This window comes from Aotus nancymaae, unplaced genomic scaffold (genome assembly GCF_030222135.1).
Source record: "Aotus nancymaae isolate 86718 unplaced genomic scaffold, 86718_ANA_hifiasm-v0.15.2.pri h1tg000053l, whole genome shotgun sequence".
Taxonomy (NCBI): Eukaryota; Metazoa; Chordata; class Mammalia; order Primates; family Aotidae; genus Aotus; species Aotus nancymaae.
This window is the reverse complement of record NW_026988467.1, coordinates 24,004,257-24,023,507: the sequence shown is the minus strand read 5'-3', so window position 1 is coordinate 24,023,507 and position 19,251 is coordinate 24,004,257. Positions and strand designations below refer to the sequence as shown.

The following is a 19,251-nucleotide window of genomic DNA, read 5'->3' as shown; positions in this document are numbered from 1 at the left end:
AACATGGGGCTGTGTTAACAGCTTTGCCTCCTGATTCTTCAAGGATAGGGTGATAGTATAATTTAATGTATAAACTGGTTCACTTTTAAGAGTGAGAAGAAATACTATTAATAATCACTCTGGGATGACTGATGTAAACCAAAGTGAATGGACACCCTGAAAGGATACCTCTTGGCAGAGTTTAGTTTTAACAAATGTGACAGGACATGATAATTGTAAGGTTTGTTCTTGGGTTCTTGCCGAGTTTAAAAAGAAGAAACTGAGGCCAACACAAGAAGATCCAATGTGAAGGGTTTATCCAGGCTCCTGGGCAAGGTTCTATGGTCCGACAGGAGGGGCCGGAGAAGTCGCAGGGACTCCTCTCAGACATGGGTTTTTATAGGGAGTGAAGGAGCTCGATTGGTTGTGGGAGAGCAGGACTACTATTGGGTAAGGTTACAAGCCTTTGTTTGCATACAGGACTTGGCTGCTATTGGTTAGAATTACTCGGCTGCTATTGGCTAGAAAGACTCGGCTGCTATTGGCTAGAATCACAAGATCCCGCTTGCATACTGGGTTCTTTAAGGGAAGGCCAGGCTGTGCGAGAAGGGGAGAAGGGAACATGCCCGAGCGTGTCCGAGCTTTCGGAAAAAAGGGGGAGCGGTGTGTATCTGAGCTCCCTGCAAGGCAACCGGCCTTACAATAATTGCTTCATTATAATTGAATTTGTTTACCACTGATTCTTGTTTACATAATACAGGTGCATTTTTTTCTTCTGCCAACAGAACTCAGGCCTTTAGCTGATTCATTTTCATATCTCTCAATTTTGCTAATTCTTTTACTTCCCTCCAGACCATTTGGGAAATACTGTTTGTCAAACTTCATTTCCTCCAAGTCTGAAAAATACCAGCAGGAATTTCTGTAACACTTGTCCCATTAAAATAAAAAAAAGTGGCATTTAAAGCTATAAATCTCAAAATATCTTTATTAACGTGATTTCTACAAGGAGAGGAGCTGGTAAATGCATCTGCATTACTAGACTGGCAAAGAAATATTATTGTCATCATTCCTATAGATATTTGGAAATAACCTTATTGTATGATACTAGAGGCTTTGTTAATGTTTCTTAAAAAGGATTATACTATCCTAGAATGAAAGTATATGTGTTGTTTCATTGATCTGTTGGATCAAACTTATTTGTAATAACACTATCCTGGAGCTGCATCCAGTTAGAAGTTGTCTTTCACTGATAGAGGGTTAGTATTTGTGGTCAAATCTCTAAACTTTCAAAGTTATTCTAATAGAACCTATTCTGGATTTTTAAAGATCAAACTACCTCTTGGCTTCCTCATACAGTATGTATTTAACAAAGTATTTATCCACTAGGGTGATAGGAGGTGGGACAGGTAAGGACACTAAATTTATGTCAGATAGCTTTCCTTTCAGTTAACTGCTGTGGTATAAAGTTTGAGGGAAGAATGGATAAAACAAATATGAACATAGTTTTTTTTTAAAACCACTAAAATGACTTTTCTCCTTAAATTATGAGATCTACTTTTATAGTAACAATAGTCTTAACTACATTTTTATTTTTAAAATAATGTATATTGGCCGGGCGTGGTGGCTCACGCCTGTAATCCAAGCACTTTGGAGGCCAAGTCGGGTGGATCACCTGAGGTCGGGAGTTCAAGACCAGCCTGACCAACATGGTGAAACCCCGTCTTAAAAATAAATAAATAAAATAAAATAATGTATATTTTATAGTTCAAAGCTGTTTAAATTTCTTTCTTTCTTACTTTTGTGAGATGGAGTCTTACTCTGTCACCCAGACTGGAGTACAGTGGCGTGATCTCAGCTCACTGCAGCCTCCGCCTCTGCCTCCTGGGTTCAAGTGATTCTCCTGCCTCAGCCTTCTGAGTAGCTGGGATTACAGGCATGTGCCACCACACCCGGCTAATTTTTATAGTTTTAGTAGAGATGGGGTTTTACCATGTTGGTCAGACTGGTCTTGAACTCCTGAGACCTCATGATCTGCCCACCCTGGTCTCCCAAAATGCTAGGATTACAGGCATGAGCCACCTCGCCTGGCTAAATTTCTTATTTTTGGTGGTGGTTGTCTTCTTTAAATTCAGTGAATTACTATATTTAAAAGGATAGATGTTTTATTTATGTCAAATTTTATGAATGTGGCCCAGCAGGGTGGCTCAATGACTGTAATCCTAGTGCTTTTGGAGGCTGGATCTTGAGCTCAGGAGTTAGAGACCAGACTGGGTAACATAGCCAGACCTTGTCTTTGCTAAAAATTTTAAAAATTAGCCAGGTATGGTGGCATACACCTGTATTCCTAGCTATGTGGGAGGCTGAGGCAGGAGGATCACTTGAACCTGAGAGATTGAAGCTACAGTGAGCTATGATCATGCCACTGCACTCCAGACTGGGTTACAGATAAGGCCAAGTCTCAACAACAACAAAAAATTCACAAATGACATTTGAATGACCTCTGAAGCTAATTTTATTTTATTTTATTTTATTTTTTTTTAAGACAGACTCTCTCTCTTGTTGCCCAGGCTGGAGTGCAATGGTGCGATCTCAGCTCACTGCAGCCTCTGCTTCCCAGGTTCAAGAGATTCTTCTGCTTTAGCCTCCCGAGTAGCTGGGATTACAGGCAACTGCCACCTCGCCTGGCTAAGTTTTGTATTTTTAGTAGAGACAGGGTTTCACCATGTTGGCCAGGCTGGTCTCAAACTCCTGACTTCAGGTGATCTGCCCGCCTCAGCCTCCCAAAGTGCTAGGATTACAGGCATGAGCCTCCATGCCTAGCCACCAATTTTTACTTAATTTTTTTTTTTTGGAGACAGAATCTTGTTCTGTCGCCCAGGCTGGAATGCAGTAGTATGATCTCGACTCAAGGCAACCTTCACCTCCTGGTTTCAAGCAATTCTTCTGCCTCAGCCTCCTGAGCAGCTGGGATTACAGGTGTGTACCACCATGCTCATCTAATGTTTATATATTTAGTAGAGACCGGGTTTCACCATGTTGGCCAGGCTGGTCTCGAACTCCCGGTCTCAAGCAGTCCACCCACTTCAACCTCCCAAAGTGCTGGGATTACTACAGGTGTGAGCCACAGTGCCCGGCCTAATTTTTACTTAATTTTTAAAAATCTTTATTTTTAAGGATAACTTCAAATATTAGTTACCTTTTTTTTTTTGAGACGGAGTTTCGCTCTTGTTGCCCAGGCTGGAGTGCAGTGGCGTGATCTCGGCCCACCACAACTTCTGCCTCCCAAATTCAAGCGATTCTCCTGCCTCAGCCTCCCTCAGCATGTGCCACCACACGCGGCTAATTTTGTATTTTTAATAGAGACAGGGTTTCTCCATGTTGGTCAGGCTGGTCTTGAACTTCCAACCTCCCAACCTCAGTTGATCCACGTGCCTCAGCTTCCCAAAGTGCTGGGATTACAGGCATGAGCCATTGCACCCGGCCATATTAGTTATCTTTAACTGGAGTCAACCATGCATTCATCAAGATGAGCTATTAAAATAATGAAATAAATGCCTATTTGCCTTGAATTGCCAATTTTTTGTTTTTTATTCGATATAGGAAATCAAATACTTTTGACAATATAGTGTGTGCAAAAGATACAATATCCTGTCCAAAAGAAACCTATATTCTACAAACACAGGGATATGTTAAAATATTGAAATTATAGGCTGGATGGGGTGGATTATGCCTATAATCCTAGCACTTTGGGAAGTGGAGATGGGAGAACTGCTTGAGGCCCAGGAACTCGAGACCAGCCTGGGCAACATAGTGAGACCTAATCGCTATAAAATTTTTAAAAATTAGCCAGGAGAGTGGCCGGGCGCGGTGGCTCACACCTGTAATCCTAGCACTTTGGGAGGCCGAGGTGGGTGGATCACCTGAGGTCAGGAGTTCAAGACCAGCCTGGCCATCATGGTGAAACCCCATCTTATAAAAAAAAAAATTAGCCAGGAGAGGTAGCTCACACATGTAGTCCTAACTACTCAGAAGGCTGAAGAAAGAGGATTGTTTGAGTTCGAGGCTGCAGTGAGCTATGATTAAGCCACTGCGTTCTAGCCTGGGCAACAGAGTTAAGAACCTGTCTCTTATTTAAAAAAAAAAAGGTAACAATACACAATTTTGTTGAATCCCAGATTTTTGTGTCTGGATTATCTCTGCCATTATACCATTCTTCTATCCATTTTGTCTTAATAACAATTAAGATGACCAATCTGCCTCCTGGGCCCAAGTGATCCTCTCACCTCAGTCTCCTGAGTAGCTAGGACTACAGGCGCCAGCCATCACGCCTGACTAATTTTTGTATGGTTTTGTAGAGACAGAGTTTTATCATGTTGCCCAGGCTGGTCTTGAACTCCTGAGCTCAAGGGATTCGCCTGCCTTAGTCTCCCAAAGTGCTAGGGTTACAGGCGTGAGCAACTGCACCTGGCCCTACTAATCAATTTAAGAAATACTGTGCCAGTTAATTTGCAAACTTACATAAAAACAGACAAACTCCTAGGAAAAGGTAACTTTCCAAGATGATGTAAGAAAAGAAAGGAAAACCTGGTTGGGTGTGGCGGCTCATACCTGTAATCCCAGCACTTTGGGAGGCCGAGGTGGGTGGATCACTTGAGGTCAGAGTTCAAGATCAGCCTGACCAAGATGGTGAAACCCTGTCTCTACTAAAAATACAAAAAAATTAGCTGGGCGTGGCAGTGGGCACTTGGGAGGCTGAGGCAGGAGAATCGCTTGAACCTGGGAGGCAGATGTTGCAGTGAGCCAAGATCTTACCACTGCACTCCAGTCTGGGTGACAGAACAAGACTGACTCAAAAAAGAAAGAAAGAAAGAAAACCTTTAACTATTTGATAAATGGAAGTTTTACTTAAACAACTTCTTCCAGAGGAAAACACCATGACCAAATTATGTATTTATTTATTTATTCCTAACCACTAGGGAATATTCAAATAATTTTCCAGTTAGATTTGATCAGACTTTCAAGATACAGCCTATAGTTTTAGAATCAGTTATAAATTTCACTTTCCATGCTGTTATCCCCCACATTAAGATGGTGAACTGTGGTTTACATTTTCACTTCCTAGCCTATCTGATATGGATCTCTGCTAAGGGGACCTAATTGTCCTATTTTCTTTTTCATTAGCTCCCACTCCCTATCTCCTTTCTTGCTTATTCTCTGATTTTTTTTTTCTTCATAGTCAGCAAGAGTCAGAAAGAACCTTTCCACTGTTTAGAGATTTGTTTCCCAGTAGATTTCTGTTCATCTTTCTATCCACTTGTCAGGAATTTTATGAAGATTTGATGAGTGACAGAAGTGTTGCTTGGCACCACAGGATTTAAAAGATAGTACCTTCCCGCAGAGAGCTCACAGTCTATTCCTGTTCTAACTGTAATATGGGATAGATGCTATAATAAAGTAATAATAGAGTGCTCTTGGAGTAGATGAGAGCTTGATTAATTTTTTCTGGGGAATGGGGTCAGGATGGCTTCATGGAAGCAATTACACTTGAACTGGGTCGGGAAGCGTTAATCAAATTTTAAGAAGCAGGAAAAAAACAGGTAGGTAATCCAGGAAGTGGGAAATGTCTTGAGTGGAGTCACAGAGACATTGGAGTGCAGGGCCTCTGTGGTGAACAGTGAGTAGAGCATTAGAAAGGTGTGGCCAGAGAGGAGGCCAAATAAGTATGTTTGTGTCAGATAGTGAAGGGCCTTAAATAACACATATTCTCTCTGATCACTCCTAGTCTGATTTTTTTCATTCTCAGTCTCAGCCCTTCTAACATTGATAACCTACCCCCAATTCTCAGATAAAAATTTTCAGGTTTCCTGCTATGTTGTGTGTTAATACATACCAGAGATTTGGTCATATAGTTTTACCTTAGTGCTGAAAGAGACCAGACTTCATCTGGTTAATTATTAGGAGGCAGCTGTTGACACACACTCCAGCCATTCCAGACTTTCATAGAGAGAGCTTGATCTCAGTGTTTTGGAAAAATAAAAAGTAGCTCCTTCCTGTGAAAAGGGTTGGAGATGCTCAGCTTCATCAGTAATCAGAGGAATGCAAATTAAAACTGCAGTGATATATTGGTTTTATGTTCATCAGATTGGTAAAAATTAAAGTGACAAAAAATGTTGGCAAGGATATGAAACAACTAGAGCTGTGCAAGCAGTAGTGTGAATGAGTACAACCATTTTAAGAAAACAATTTGGTATTATCTCATAAGTAAAGATGTACATGCTCTGTGACCCAGAAATTCCACTCCTGGGTGTCTACCCTAAAGAACTCTTGCCAGGCACGGTGGCTCACACCTGTAATCCCAGCACTTTGGGAGGCCGAGGCGGGCAAATCACCTGAGGTTGGGAGTTTGAAACTTGCCTGACCAACATGGAGAAACCCCGTCTCTACTAATAATACAAAAATTAGGTGGGTGTGGTGGTGCATGCCTGTAATCCCAGCTACTCGGGAGGCTGAGGCACGACAATCACTTGAAGCAGAGGTTGTGGTGAACCAAGATTGTGCCATTGCACTCCAGCCTGGGCAACAAGAGTGAAACTCCATCTCAAAAAAAAAAAAAAAAGAACTCTTATACGTGTGGACCAGGAGACATATACAAAACATCCATAGCAACACTGTTGACAATAGCAAAACAAACTAAAAATATTCAAACTGGAAAAAAAATTCCAATGTCGATCAACTTGAGATTGGATGAGTAAATATGTTCCTACAATAGAATACTATATAACAGTAAAAATAAGTAAATTGCAGCTATAGCAGTATAAATTAATCTCAAGAGCAAATTTTAGAGTGGAAAAAGTTGCAGAAGAGTATATATGTTAATATTAGAAATAAAATCAGGTCAAGACCAGCCTGGGCAACATAATGAGACACTGTCTCTGCAAAAAAATTAAAAGTGGCTGGGCACAGTAGCTTATGCCTGTAATCCCAGCATTTTGGGAGGCCAAGGCGGGAGGATCCCTTGAGCCCAGAAGTTCCAGACCAGCCTGGACAACATAAGAAGATCCTATCTCTACTAAAAATTAAAAATTAGCTGAGCATTTGTAGTACATGCCTGTTCCCAGCCATTTGGGAGGATCACTTGAGCTCAGGAGTTTGAGACTGCACTCCAGTCTGGACAACAGGACAACAGTCTCAAAAAAAAAAAATTAGTTTGTCATGGTGGCACATGCTTGTGGTCCCAGCTACTCAGAAGGCTGAAGCAGGAGGATTGCCTGAGACCAGGAGTTAAAAGTTGCAAAGAGCTGTGATCATGCATTGCACTCCAGCCTGGGAGACAGAGTGAGACCCTGTATCTTAGCAAAAAAAAAAAAAAAAAGAAAAGAAAAATATTAGAGTCATATGAAGTTCTGTGAGACTAAACAATATAACATTTAGAGATAGAAATGTGATAAAACTATAAAGAAAAGGAAACGGTAAACACACATTTAAGAGTTATTTCAGGATAAGGAAAGGAAATTAGCTTTAAGGCTAATAGTAGTAGTAGTATTCTTTTATTATTTTTTTTTTGAGACAAAGTCTCACTCTGTCACCCAGGCTGGACTGCAGTGGCATGGTCTCCACTCACTGCAACCTCCCACTCCTGGGTTCAAGCAATTCTCCTGTCTCAGACTCCCAAGTAGCTGGGATTATAGGCACCCACCACCACACCTGGCTAATTTTTGTATTTTTAGTAGAGACAGGGTTTCACCATCTTGGCCAGGCTGGTCTCGAACTCCTGAGGTGGGTGGGTGATCCACCTACCTCAGCCTCCCAAAGTGCTGGGATTGCAGGTGTGAGCCACCATGCCCGGCTAATTTTTGTAATTTTTTTTTAAGTAGAGATGGGGTTTCACCATGTTGGCCAGGCTGGTCTTGAACTCCTGACCTCAGATGATCCACCCACCTCAGCCTCCGAACAAAGTGCTGGAATTACAGGCGTGGGCCACTGAGTCCAGCCTATTATTTATTTTTGATATGGAGTCTTGCTCTGTCACCTAGGCTAGAGTGCAATGACGCAATCTCAGTTTACTGCAACCTCTGCCTCCTGGTTTGAAGTGATTCTTCTGCCTCAGCCTCCCAAGTAGCTGGGACTACAGGTACACACCACCACACCCAGCTAATTTTTGTATTTTTAGCAGAGATGGGGTTTCACCATATTGGCCAGCCTGGTCTGGAACTGACCTCTTGATCTGCCCTCAGCCTCCCAAAGTGCTGGGATTACAGGCATGAGACACCGTACCCGGCCTCTGGCCCTTTTTTTTTTTTTTTTCTTTGAGACGGAGTTTCACTCTTGTTACCCAGGCTGGAGTGCAACGGCGCAATTGGCCTATTTTTTAAAAACTATATCTGAATAATTTTAAAGCATTAAGAAAAGATTGGCGACACCTGATATAGTCTAGTGTTCTCCCTATTTCTTCTTTTACAAATAAACACATTTTTCAGAAAGTAAAAACTAAGGCTCAGAGAGATTAAATACAGTAGTCCCCCAGCTTATTCAGTTTTTCAATTACCTGTTCACTCTGGTCCAAAAACAGGTGAATACAGTGCAGTAAGATGTTTTGAGAGACCACATTCACTTAACTTTTATTACAGTATATTACTATAATTGTTCTATTTTATTATTGTTAATCTTTTACTGTGCCTTTTTTTTTTTTTTGAGATGGAGTCTTGCTCTTTTGCCAGGCTGGAGTGCAGCGGCACGATCTCAGGTTGCTGCAACCTCCATCTCCCGGATTCAAGCGATTCCCCTTCCTCAGCCCCCTGAGTAGCTGGGACTACAGGCACGCGCCACCACGCCTGGCTAATTTTTTGTATTTTAGTAGAGACGGGGTTTCACCATGGCCAAGATGGTCTTGATCTCCTGAACTTATGATCCACCCACCTCAGCCCTGCAAAGTGCTGGGATTATAGGCGTGAGCCACTGCGCCCGGCCCTGTGCCTAATTTATAAATAAAATTTTATCATAAGTATGTATGGATAGGAAAAAGCATACAAAGTTCAGTACTATCTGTGGTTTCAGGCATCGTCTGAGGGTATTGGAATTACGCTCTGAGGATAAGGGGTGACTACTGTAATTTAATTGTTCAAGGAATAAAGTGTACCTGGTCTTTCAAACCCAGCATAGCACACTTTCTGTCATCCTATTTTTCACCTCTCCCATTACGTTGATTCCATCTATCAATTAGAAGTGCTTCCACTTGGACTTCCTGCCTCAGTCTTTCACTCTCTCATGTAGTACATTCTCCATACTGCTGCCAGAAGAGCTTTCTTGCTTTTTTTTTTTTTTTTTCTTTTTTTTGAGACGGAGTTTCACTCTTAAATTACCCAGGCTGGAGTGCAATGGTGCAATCTCGGCTCACCGCAACCTCCGCCTCCTGGGTTCAAGCAATTTTCCTGCCTCAGCCTCCCAAGTAGCTGGGACTACAGGCGTGCACCACCACGCCCAGCTAATTTTTTTGTATTTTTAGTAGAGACGGGGTTTCACCATGTTGACCAGTATGGTCTCGATCTCTTGACCTCGTGATTCACCCTCCTCGGCCTCCCAAAGTGCTGGGATTATAGCCGTGAGCCACCGTGCCCGGCCTCAGAGAGAGCTTTCTAAATGCAAATCTGATCATGTCACTCTCTGGCCTCAATCTTAAATAGCTCCCTATAGCTTTCAGCACACTCTAAGTGCTGTAGCCTGGCATACAAGGCTCTCTGTGCCTCAGCTTCTGTCTGCCTTATTAGCCTCATCATTCATGACTTCCTGCACTTCAGCCACATAAGCCATTTGCTGTTTCCTGGAATACTTTTTGCCTCTGCATATGCTACTCCCTCCACCTGGAAGTTCTTAACTAGACTTATTTGTCCTTTAAAACACCTTTTCTTAACTGACCCCCACTCTTTGCCCCAACTTGAGCTGGATACTTCTATTACACCTTGAACTTAACATTTGTAGTCACTTGCCAGAATATTATTGTCCCCTTTATTTATATCTCCAGTAGCTTGCAAACTCTGTGAGGGCAAAGGAAGTACTGAATTAATATCCTAAGTGTATGGCACAGTGCCTGGTACATAAGGTTCATTGTGTGAACAAATTATGTTACTTTATACAAAGACAACATGTATGTATGCTTTTTTTTTTTTTTTTTAAGAGATGGGATATCAATATGTTGCCTAGACTAGCCTCAAATACCTGGGCTTAAGTGATCCTCCTGCCTTGGCCTCCCAAAGTGCTGGGATTACAGGTGTGAGCCACCATGCCTGGCTCCATATATATATTTTATAGTTGTCATTTGTGTGCAAGATTTTCATCAGCTCTACCCATATTTATTGAGGAAAGAAATGAAGATGGGAGGGAGGGGAGGAGAAGGGAAGGGAACAGAAAAGAAGGGAGGGGGAGGCCGGGTGTGGTGGCTCATGCCTCCCCAGCACTTTGGGAGGCCGAGGCTGGTGGATCACCTGATGTCGGGAGTTTGAGACCAGCCTGACCAACATGGAGAAACCCTATCTGTACTAAAAATCCAAAATTAGCTGGATGTGATGGCACATGCCTGTAATCCCAGCTACTCGGGAGACTGAGGCAGAAGAATCGTTTGAACCTGGGAGGCAGAGGTTGCAGTGAGCTGAGATCGTGCCATTGCACTCCAGCCTGGGCAACAAGAGTTAAATTCCATCTCAAAAAAAAAAAAAAAAAACATGGAAGGGGGAAAAAAGAAAGGCAGGCAGGTGGGTGGGTGGGTAGATGGGTGGGAGGAAAGTATTGAGGAGAGGAAAACAAGAAGATGGTTTGGTAGAGATTCAGGGTCTTATTAACATTTTAGGTCAAGGGCCTGGACAGTTTAAAACACCCTGTTTTTGTTTCAAGCTTTGGATATGTGCTAATTTTCATGACTTACCTTATTCTGACCTTCCTTAGCCTTTTTGGAAATTTCTTTCCCTTGTCTGATAACTATCATGTTTCTCTCTTTACATTAGGGAATAAGAGCTTTGAGGTACAAGAATGAGATGGTGGTGGCAGAGAGCTCGTGTTGGTCAGGGTGGTCTTGGTCTCTAATTTTTAACTTCTCTCTCTGTTCTGTCCCTGTCCCAGATTGGACCCCTGATGCCCTCCTGAGTTTGAGGGGTAAATGTAGATCCTGTCTCATGACCTGGTAAGATGCCAGGAATCTATTTCTAAAACAGAGGTTGAATTGGGCTATTCACATTGGGTTATCGTCTTTCAGGAAACAGTGCTATAAGACTGGAGGTCCAGACACCGTCTTTATCCTTATCTTTATGAGAGCCAAAGCACAAGAACCCACTGTGGCTTCATTCATTTGATAAACTTTTTTTTTTCTTTGAGACGCTGTCTGGCTTTGTCAGCAGGCTGGAGTGCAGTGGCGCAATCTCGGCTCATTGCAACCTCCAACTCCCTGGTTGAAGCTGTTCTCCTGCCTCAGCCTCCCGAGTAGCTGAGATTACAGGCATGTGCCACCACGCCCAGCTAATTTTTGTATTTTTAGTAGAGACGGGGTTTTACCATGTTGGCCAGGATGGTCTTGATCTCCTTACCTTGTGATCTGCCTGTCTCGGCCCTCAAAGTGCTTGGATTACAGGCTTGAGCTACTTCACCTGGCCTTTTTTTTTTTTTTCAGGCGGAGTCTTGCTCTGTCACCCAGGCTGGAGTGCAGTGGCCTCATCTCAGCTCACTGCAACCTCTGCCTCCTGAGTTCAAGCGATTCTCCTGCCTCAGCCTCCTAAGTAGCTGGAACTACAGGCACATGCTACCATGCTTGGCTAATTTTTGTATTTTTAGTAGAGACGGGGCTTTACCATGTTGACCAGGCTAGTCTTGAACTCCTTCCCTCAAGTGATTGGTTCTCCTTGGCCTCCCAAAGTGTTGGGATTACAGGTGTGAGCCCCTGCACCTGGCCTTTATTGAGCATTCTCTTGGTACCTAGCATGATGGTAGGCACTAGGATTAGAGTTGACTCAGCACCAGCCTCAGAGAACTCACAGTCTAGTGAGACAGCAAGTAGAAAAACCACTCATTTTAATCCAGTGTGATGTTATAGACATGGACAAAGTGTTATGGACATTTAGAGAACCATACATTATAGCACGTGGAAGACAGGACACCAACTTCCTTTGGGGCAAGGTCCATCAAGAGGTGTTTCACGGCCGGGCGCGGTGGCTCACGCCTGTAATCCCAGCACTTTGGGAGGCCGAGGCGGGTGGATCACAAGATCAAGAGATCGAGACCATACTGGTCAACATGGTGAAACCCCGTCTCTATTAAAAATACAAAAAATTAGCTGGGCATGGTGGCGCGTGCCTGTAATCCCAGCTACTCAGGAGGCTGAGGCAGGAGAATTGCCTGAACCCAGGAGGCGGAGGTTGCGCTGAGCCAAGATCGCGCCGTTGCACTCCAGCCTGGGTAACAAGAGTGAAACTCTGTCTCAAAAAAAAAAAAAGAAGAGGTGTTTCACTTGAGCTCAGACTTGGAAGACTTTATAGGTTGGTGGGGGTTGTGGTGGGTGGTGGTCAAACTTAAGCAAAAGTATGGAGATAAGAAAGAACATGGTACAGTGGGGAGCGATGGGAAGTTCTATAGGACTGCAAAGAAAGGTATATGTGTATGATAATGTGACAGAAGAGACTGGAGCCATATAAAGGGGCCATTTTGTGGATGACCTTTGTTTTTTTTTGAGATGAGATCTCACTCTGTCAACCAAGCTAGAATCCAGTGATGTGATCTTGGCTCATTGCTACCTCCACCTCCCAGGTTCAAGCAATTCTCCTCCTTTAGCCTGCCAAGCAGCTGGAACTACAGGCATGCGCCACCACGCCTGACTAATTTTAGTAGAGATGGGATTTCACCATGTTGGCCAGCCTGGTCTCGAACTCTTGACCTCAAGAGAGCCACCCACTTCAGCCTCCCAAAGTGCTGGGATTACATACAGATGTTGAGCTATTGCACCTGGCCAGTGGATGACCTTTTCTACTTTCCTAGATAAAAGGGATTGTCAGTAGAAGTGTTTTCATTCATCCAATGTTTGGTGTTAGTGTTTTTCTTACTGTTGTCTTTTGAGTAAATGAGTTTTATCACTTTTTATTTCTTTGTTCTTTTTTTTTTTTTTTTTAATAAACAAGGCTGTGGATGATTTGTTCTTTTTATGATACCCAAATTTGGAGCTTTCTTTTTATTCTTCAGGTGATTCTGCTTTGAGTACGATCTAGTCAAACCCTACACTCAGGCATTGTGGAATGGATGATACATTGCTTTTAAGGCAGTTTAGAAGGAGGAGGATTTAAATGACCTTCAAAGACTAATGTCAAGCCCCCATGTCAGTGTCACTGCAATTCACGCATGCATGGAGAATGGGAAAGGAACTTAATTATGGAGGAGGGGAATCGTAATCCTGTTTGAATGGATAGTTGAAAGTCCTGGGCCCGCCCCTAAGGCTCAAAAAAGGGCTTTTTTATATTTGCTGCCAAGAGGTCAGAGGAAGAGCCCACATAAATACCATCCTCCCTTGGGGTGTGTGAGCCAGTTTTATTCTTTTACTTCCACAGGTGCAGAATAGGTTCACCAAATAGTATTCTGATCTCCATTGAACAGAATCTGGCATCATATTGTCCTTCTCTAGAAAATCAATCCCTTTAAAGCATGGAACATGGCAATTTTAGGTCAGCAGGCATTTAAAGACACCTTTTTAATTTTCATGGGCTAGCCTAATAGGATATATTTTGTACAAAATGCCAGTGTTAAGATGAAACTTGAATCATTTAAATTTTGCTAAGGACTTAGTTTTAGCTGCTGGTGTACCTTTTACCTGTGAAATTACTTCTTATTTTCTTTTAATGGTGCTGTCCTTCTGGAGAACTGTGATCATCATCAGGTATCAGGCTTCATTCCTTCAGCTAACCATTGGTAACTGTTTGGAATCCATTATGTTTGAGATGAGGGAACCCACAGCAACCTGTGTTACTGTTACTGTCTTTTCGGATCATAAAATAACTTTCCATAGTTAGGCTGGATGACTGCAGAAACTAGTGCATTACGTAGTCAGGAGCTGCTGCAACGTAGCTACAATCTGAACAACGAAAGGAATTAATCACAGCCAGTTTCATGCATTTCATTAATTTATTTTGCCAAGTGGTATCAGTGAGGCAGAGCTACACCTTTGGTTCATTAATACAAGGTCTGAACTGGAAAAATCTATTTCAGTGAAATCCTTGAGAACTGCTGAAAACACATGATATGTCTTAGTACTTTAAATAGAACTGTTCTAATTTGGAGGGAAATTGCTGTACAAACATGGCTCCAGTTGATACCTTCACAGCATATCTATTCATACTGCTCTTGTTACTTCTGAATTTTGGAAAAAGTTATGTGTTAATATAAATGTAATTTCATTTTTATAAATATATATTCATATCTTAAAATAATACTCATTGATCGATTTTAGTAGGAAAGCTCCATCTTCTTAATTATTCATTTATGTAAGTTTCTTCCCTCCATTCTAGAAGACTATAGACTGTGCCAAAGCCCATTTTCAAGGCAGTTTATAGAGATTTAGCTATGCAATTTGTTTACTGTTGGTCACCAAGAAAGTAAAAATGGAAGAACCAGAAGGCCGCTGAGGGAAAATGTTATAAAAGCATACTCCAGGGTCTAGAGACCAGAGAGCAAGAAGAATCCTTGAGGGTGGTCCCAGGAGCTATGATTTGTAGTAACAGAATAGAAATTAGGTAATGGAAAGTTTAGGCTACTGTACCAAAGACATTCTTCTTCTTTTTTGTTTTGAGACAGGCTCTTACTCTATCATCCAGGCTGGAGTATGCCGGCACAATCTTGGCTCACTGCATTCTCCGCCTCCCAGGCTCAACCGATTCACCAACCTCAGCCTCTTGAGTAACTGGGACTACAGGTGTGTGCCACCATGCCTGGCTAATTTTTGTATTTTTTGTAGAGATGCGGTTTTGCCATGTGATCCTCCTGCCTTAAGTGATCTGCCTGCCTCAGCCTACCAAACTGCTGGCTGGGATCGTAGGCATTTCTTCTAACAAATTTTGTCTTGGAGTTGTCTTTGCAAGTGAAGCTTTTGTGATTATTGGAATGCTACAGAATTCATTAGGCTTCTTGTCCCACTAAAGCATTAGAATTTAAAGCAGACTCTTTAACGTGATTTATAGCAGACAAGAAATACAGTTCAGTTTGGGCAGGTGGTATTTAATTGTCCCTCTTTGCAATCCCTCTAAAATTGTTTGTGGGTGAAACAAAAATCCATAAAGAACAGCTTTATATATCTTTTGAAAGAGATATCAGTTTCTTGCATTTTTCTAATGTCAGAGGTTAATTTAAAATATTAATGCTGAAAAGATTAAGATATTAAATCTAGGCAAGAATACATGTACATATTGTAATTACTTCCTTTTTAAAATTAAAGTAATTGGATTATATTTAATGAGCTATTTACATTTAATAATTAAAAAAGACTTACTTTTGAGTATTCCCTATATGCAGAAAGAGATGGGAGAAATTTCACTTATGATATAATTATCTTAACTTGGGCTAAATAGGAAAAACAACTGTGCTTTTTAGAAAAAGGGTCAGAAGAATATTATATTAAAATATACAGATTAGGAATTACCTATAGGAGTGTGTTTTGGTTCATTGTAAAAGAAGATGAAAGGTTAGGTGCTTAAAAAAAAAATCCCTGATGAGAAGATTTGATGAGCTGAACACAGAATGAAACTTAAAGTGATTCTCAGGGACCCTGTAGATAAAAGTAACCCGTCAGAAGTGACAGAACCCCTAATGCCTAGCTGTTTGAAAACAGGACTTTGTTTGAAAAGCAGTAGCATCTGAACATGTTATCCGAGGCTGGCACTTTAAATAAGCCTGTGTTTATGTTGTTTAAAGGAAAGATGTGAAGCCCCAGAGCATCTGGCTAAAATTGGATGCAGAGAGGGAGAAAAGCAGTGTGTTACACTCATTAACACCATTTCAGTTTTAGGGTAAATAGGAAGACTTTCATGTGTTAGCATGCAGTCTTTTTTCCATGAGAAAGAAACTAGTCTTTTGGTGGCACTTCTGTGTAAAGATGAGAAGTTTGGGCATATTTGTCTAACTTCTTAGTTTGAGTGTTTTGTGGAGAGTCAGTGTGGTGTGATGGAAAGAACATGAACTTCAGACACAGTTGGACCTGGGTTTGAAAGCTGTCTGTCTCTGTGACTTTCATAAAGTTATGAATCACTCTGGGTTTTAGTTTTCTCATCTGTAAAATGAAAATATACTACTTACCTTGGAAATTTGTTTGGAGGATTAGAAATATTCAAGAAGATGTGAATAAACATCTGGCACATTTCAGGAATTTAACAGGTATTTATTGAGCAGACACTGTAGGATGAAAAGAAATTTTAAGAATCCTACTTTGTCTCCAGATAGTAGCTATTGCTACTGCTACTACTTTCTGTTAGGATTAAAGATACTTTGTTTTTCAATTCCTGTATTCAAAGAGTTGTATACCCCAAAAATCTGTGCTATAAAATAGAATGTAGTGACTGCTATAAGAGAGGTTCAGCATACCTTATTGGCACTTGGAGAGAGGAAAATGACTTCCGAATAGAAGAGTCGGGGAAGGAGTCTTAGAAGTGGTGACATTCACCTCAGGCTTTTAAGATAAAAGGATTGTTTGTGTGTTTTTATAAGGAAATACCACAATCTAGATAATAGTCTCTTGGGGAATGTTTTGCCTTCAAAGTAAAGTGAAAATACTGGATTGACCCTTGACTGTGATTTGGAAGACTGATGCCCTTTGTTGTAATCCTTAAAATTGGTATAATGTAAGCAGAGGCCATCCATCTTTTTCAGTATTTGTCTCCATATTCCTGAAGAGCCTGTCTCAGAAGGCAAGAGGTCCACCTCCTTGGCCTCCATTGAAACCAAGTAAAAGAGGACCATGTAGGAGCACCTTTAGGTAATGCTCATTGTTGCTTAATTTGACCTGCTCTCTTTAGATTATTCCATTACTAGGAGGTAGGTTCATATAAACTCATCATTCCTTCGAGTTAGTAATAATGAGAGCTCTCAGTTACTGAGTACCTACTGGATGCTAGGTACCCCTCTGGAATGCTTACATATGTTATTACATCTTATCCTTGGAACTATCCTAGGTTGGCCATGGTGGTTTATGCCTGTAATCTCAGCACTTTGGGAGGCTGAGGTGGGAAGATCATTTGAGTCCAGGAGTTTGAGACCAGCCAGGGCAACATAGTAAGACCCTGTTCCTACAAAAACCGAAACATTAGCTGGACATGGTGCTGCATGCTTCTAACCCCAGCTACTCTGGAGGCTGAGGTGGGAGGATTGCTTGAGCCCAGGAGACTGAGGCTGCATGAGCCACACTCACACCACTGCACTCCAGCCAGGGTGACTGAGCCAGACCCTGTCTCAAAAAAATAACTGTAGTATAAGGTGGTTTGTATTTTCCCCATTTTTCGGATGATGCTCAGAGGTATGGACTACCCTAAGGTCATATAGCTAGTAACTCAAGGAATCCTTGCTTTCTTTGTCTGAATATTCTTCTGGGTTTACCAAGCTATACTGATTGATTGATTGATTGATTTTTAATTTTTCTTACCTTCTCTTCTTTTGGCATTGAAGGAATATTTATTTATTTTTTGAGACGGAGTTTCACTCTTGTTGCCCAAGATGGAGTGCAATGGCATGGTCTCGACTCACTGCAACCTCCGCCTCCTGGGTTCAAGCCATTCTCCTGCCTTGGCCTCCTGAGTAGCTGGAATTATAGGCACCTGCCACCATGCCCGGCTAGTTTTTGTGTTTTAGTAGAGATAGGGTTTCACCTTGTTGGCTAGGCTGGTCTCCAACTCCTGACCTCAGGTGATTTGCCCACCTCAGCCTCCCAAAGTGTTGGGATAATGGGTGTGAGCCACTGTGCCTGGCCTTTTTTTTTTTTTTTTTTTTTTTAAAGAGCCAGTGTCTTGCTGTGTTGTGCCCAGACTAGACTCTCACTCCTGGGCTCAATTGATCCTTTTACCTCAGCTTCCCAAGTAGCTAGGACCACAGGTGCACGCTATCACACCTGGCTTATTTTTTATTTACTTATTTATTTATATAGAGACAGGGTCCTACTCTGTTGCCCAGGCTGGAGTTCAGTGGCCCAATCATAGCTCACTGCAGGCTTGACTTCCTGGGCTCAGGCAGTCCTCCCACCTCAGCCTCTAGAGTAGCTGGAACTACAGGCTCTCAGCACCATGCCTGGCTTTTTTTTTTTTTTTTTTTTTGAGACAGAGTCTTGCTCTGTCACCCAGGCTGGAGTACGGAGGCACAATCTCAGCTCACTGCAACCTCCACCTCCCAGGTTCAAGCAATTCTCCTGCCTTAGCCTCCTGAGTAGCTGGGATTTACAGGCACGTGCTACCACACCCACCTGATTTTTGTATTTTTAGTAGAGACGGGGTTTCATCATGTTGGTCAGGCTGGTCTCAAACTCCTGAATCATGGTCTGCCCGTCTTGGCCTCCCAAAGTGCTGGGATTACAGGCGTGAGCCATTGCACCCGGCCCTCTGGCTAATTTTTTCTGTTTTTTTAATACAGATGAGGTTTCTCCATGTTACCGAGGCTGGTCTCAAACTCCTGGGCTCAAACAATCTGCCCATCTCAGTCTCCCAGAGTGCTGGAATTACAGGCATGAGCTACCATGCCTGGCCTATTTTTATTTTTAATTTTTAACTTTTGTAAGTACATAGTAGTTGTATAAATTTATGGGATCCAGCATATTTTAAAAATTTTTTGTAAAGATAGGGTCTTCCTATGTTGCCCAGGCTGGTTATATTGATTATTTATTTTATTTACTATTTTTTGTTTTAGAGCTGAAGTCTCACTTTGTTGCCCAGGCTGAAGTGCAGTGGAACACTCAATTATGGCTTAAACTCCTGGGCTTAAGGGATCCTGTTACCTCAGCCTCCTGAGTAGCTGGGACTACAAGTGCACACCACTGAACTCAGCTGAGTTTTTCATTGTTTATAGAGACAGGACCTTGTCATTTTGCCCAGGCTGGTCTCAATCTCCTGAGCTCAAGGGATCCTCCCACCTTGGCCTCCCAAAGTGCTGGGATTACAATCATGAGCCACCACTCCCAGACAGTATGTATTTGTACATCCAGACATACATAAACACAGAAAAGGGGCTGGGCGGGATGGCTCACTCCTGTAATCCCAGCATTTTGAGAGGCTGAGGCGGGCA

At 42.1% G+C, this 19,251-nt stretch overlaps 1 protein-coding gene across 2 annotated transcripts in view; it reads left to right on the top strand.

Annotated features, from left to right (window-relative positions):
- The window catches only part of WASF2 (WASP family member 2), an 88,570-nt gene that overhangs the window by 32,146 nt on the left and 37,173 nt on the right, over window positions 1-19,251 (top strand). The window contains exon 1 of one of the 2 annotated variants that reach the window (XM_012439777.3): window positions 16,940-16,963. The exons of the other annotated variant lie outside the window; for it this stretch is intronic. The gene's annotated coding sequence lies outside the window, so the exon portion shown is untranslated. Of the gene's footprint in view, window positions 1-16,939; window positions 16,964-19,251 lie in introns of those variants that run through there. 2 annotated transcript variants of the gene reach the window in all.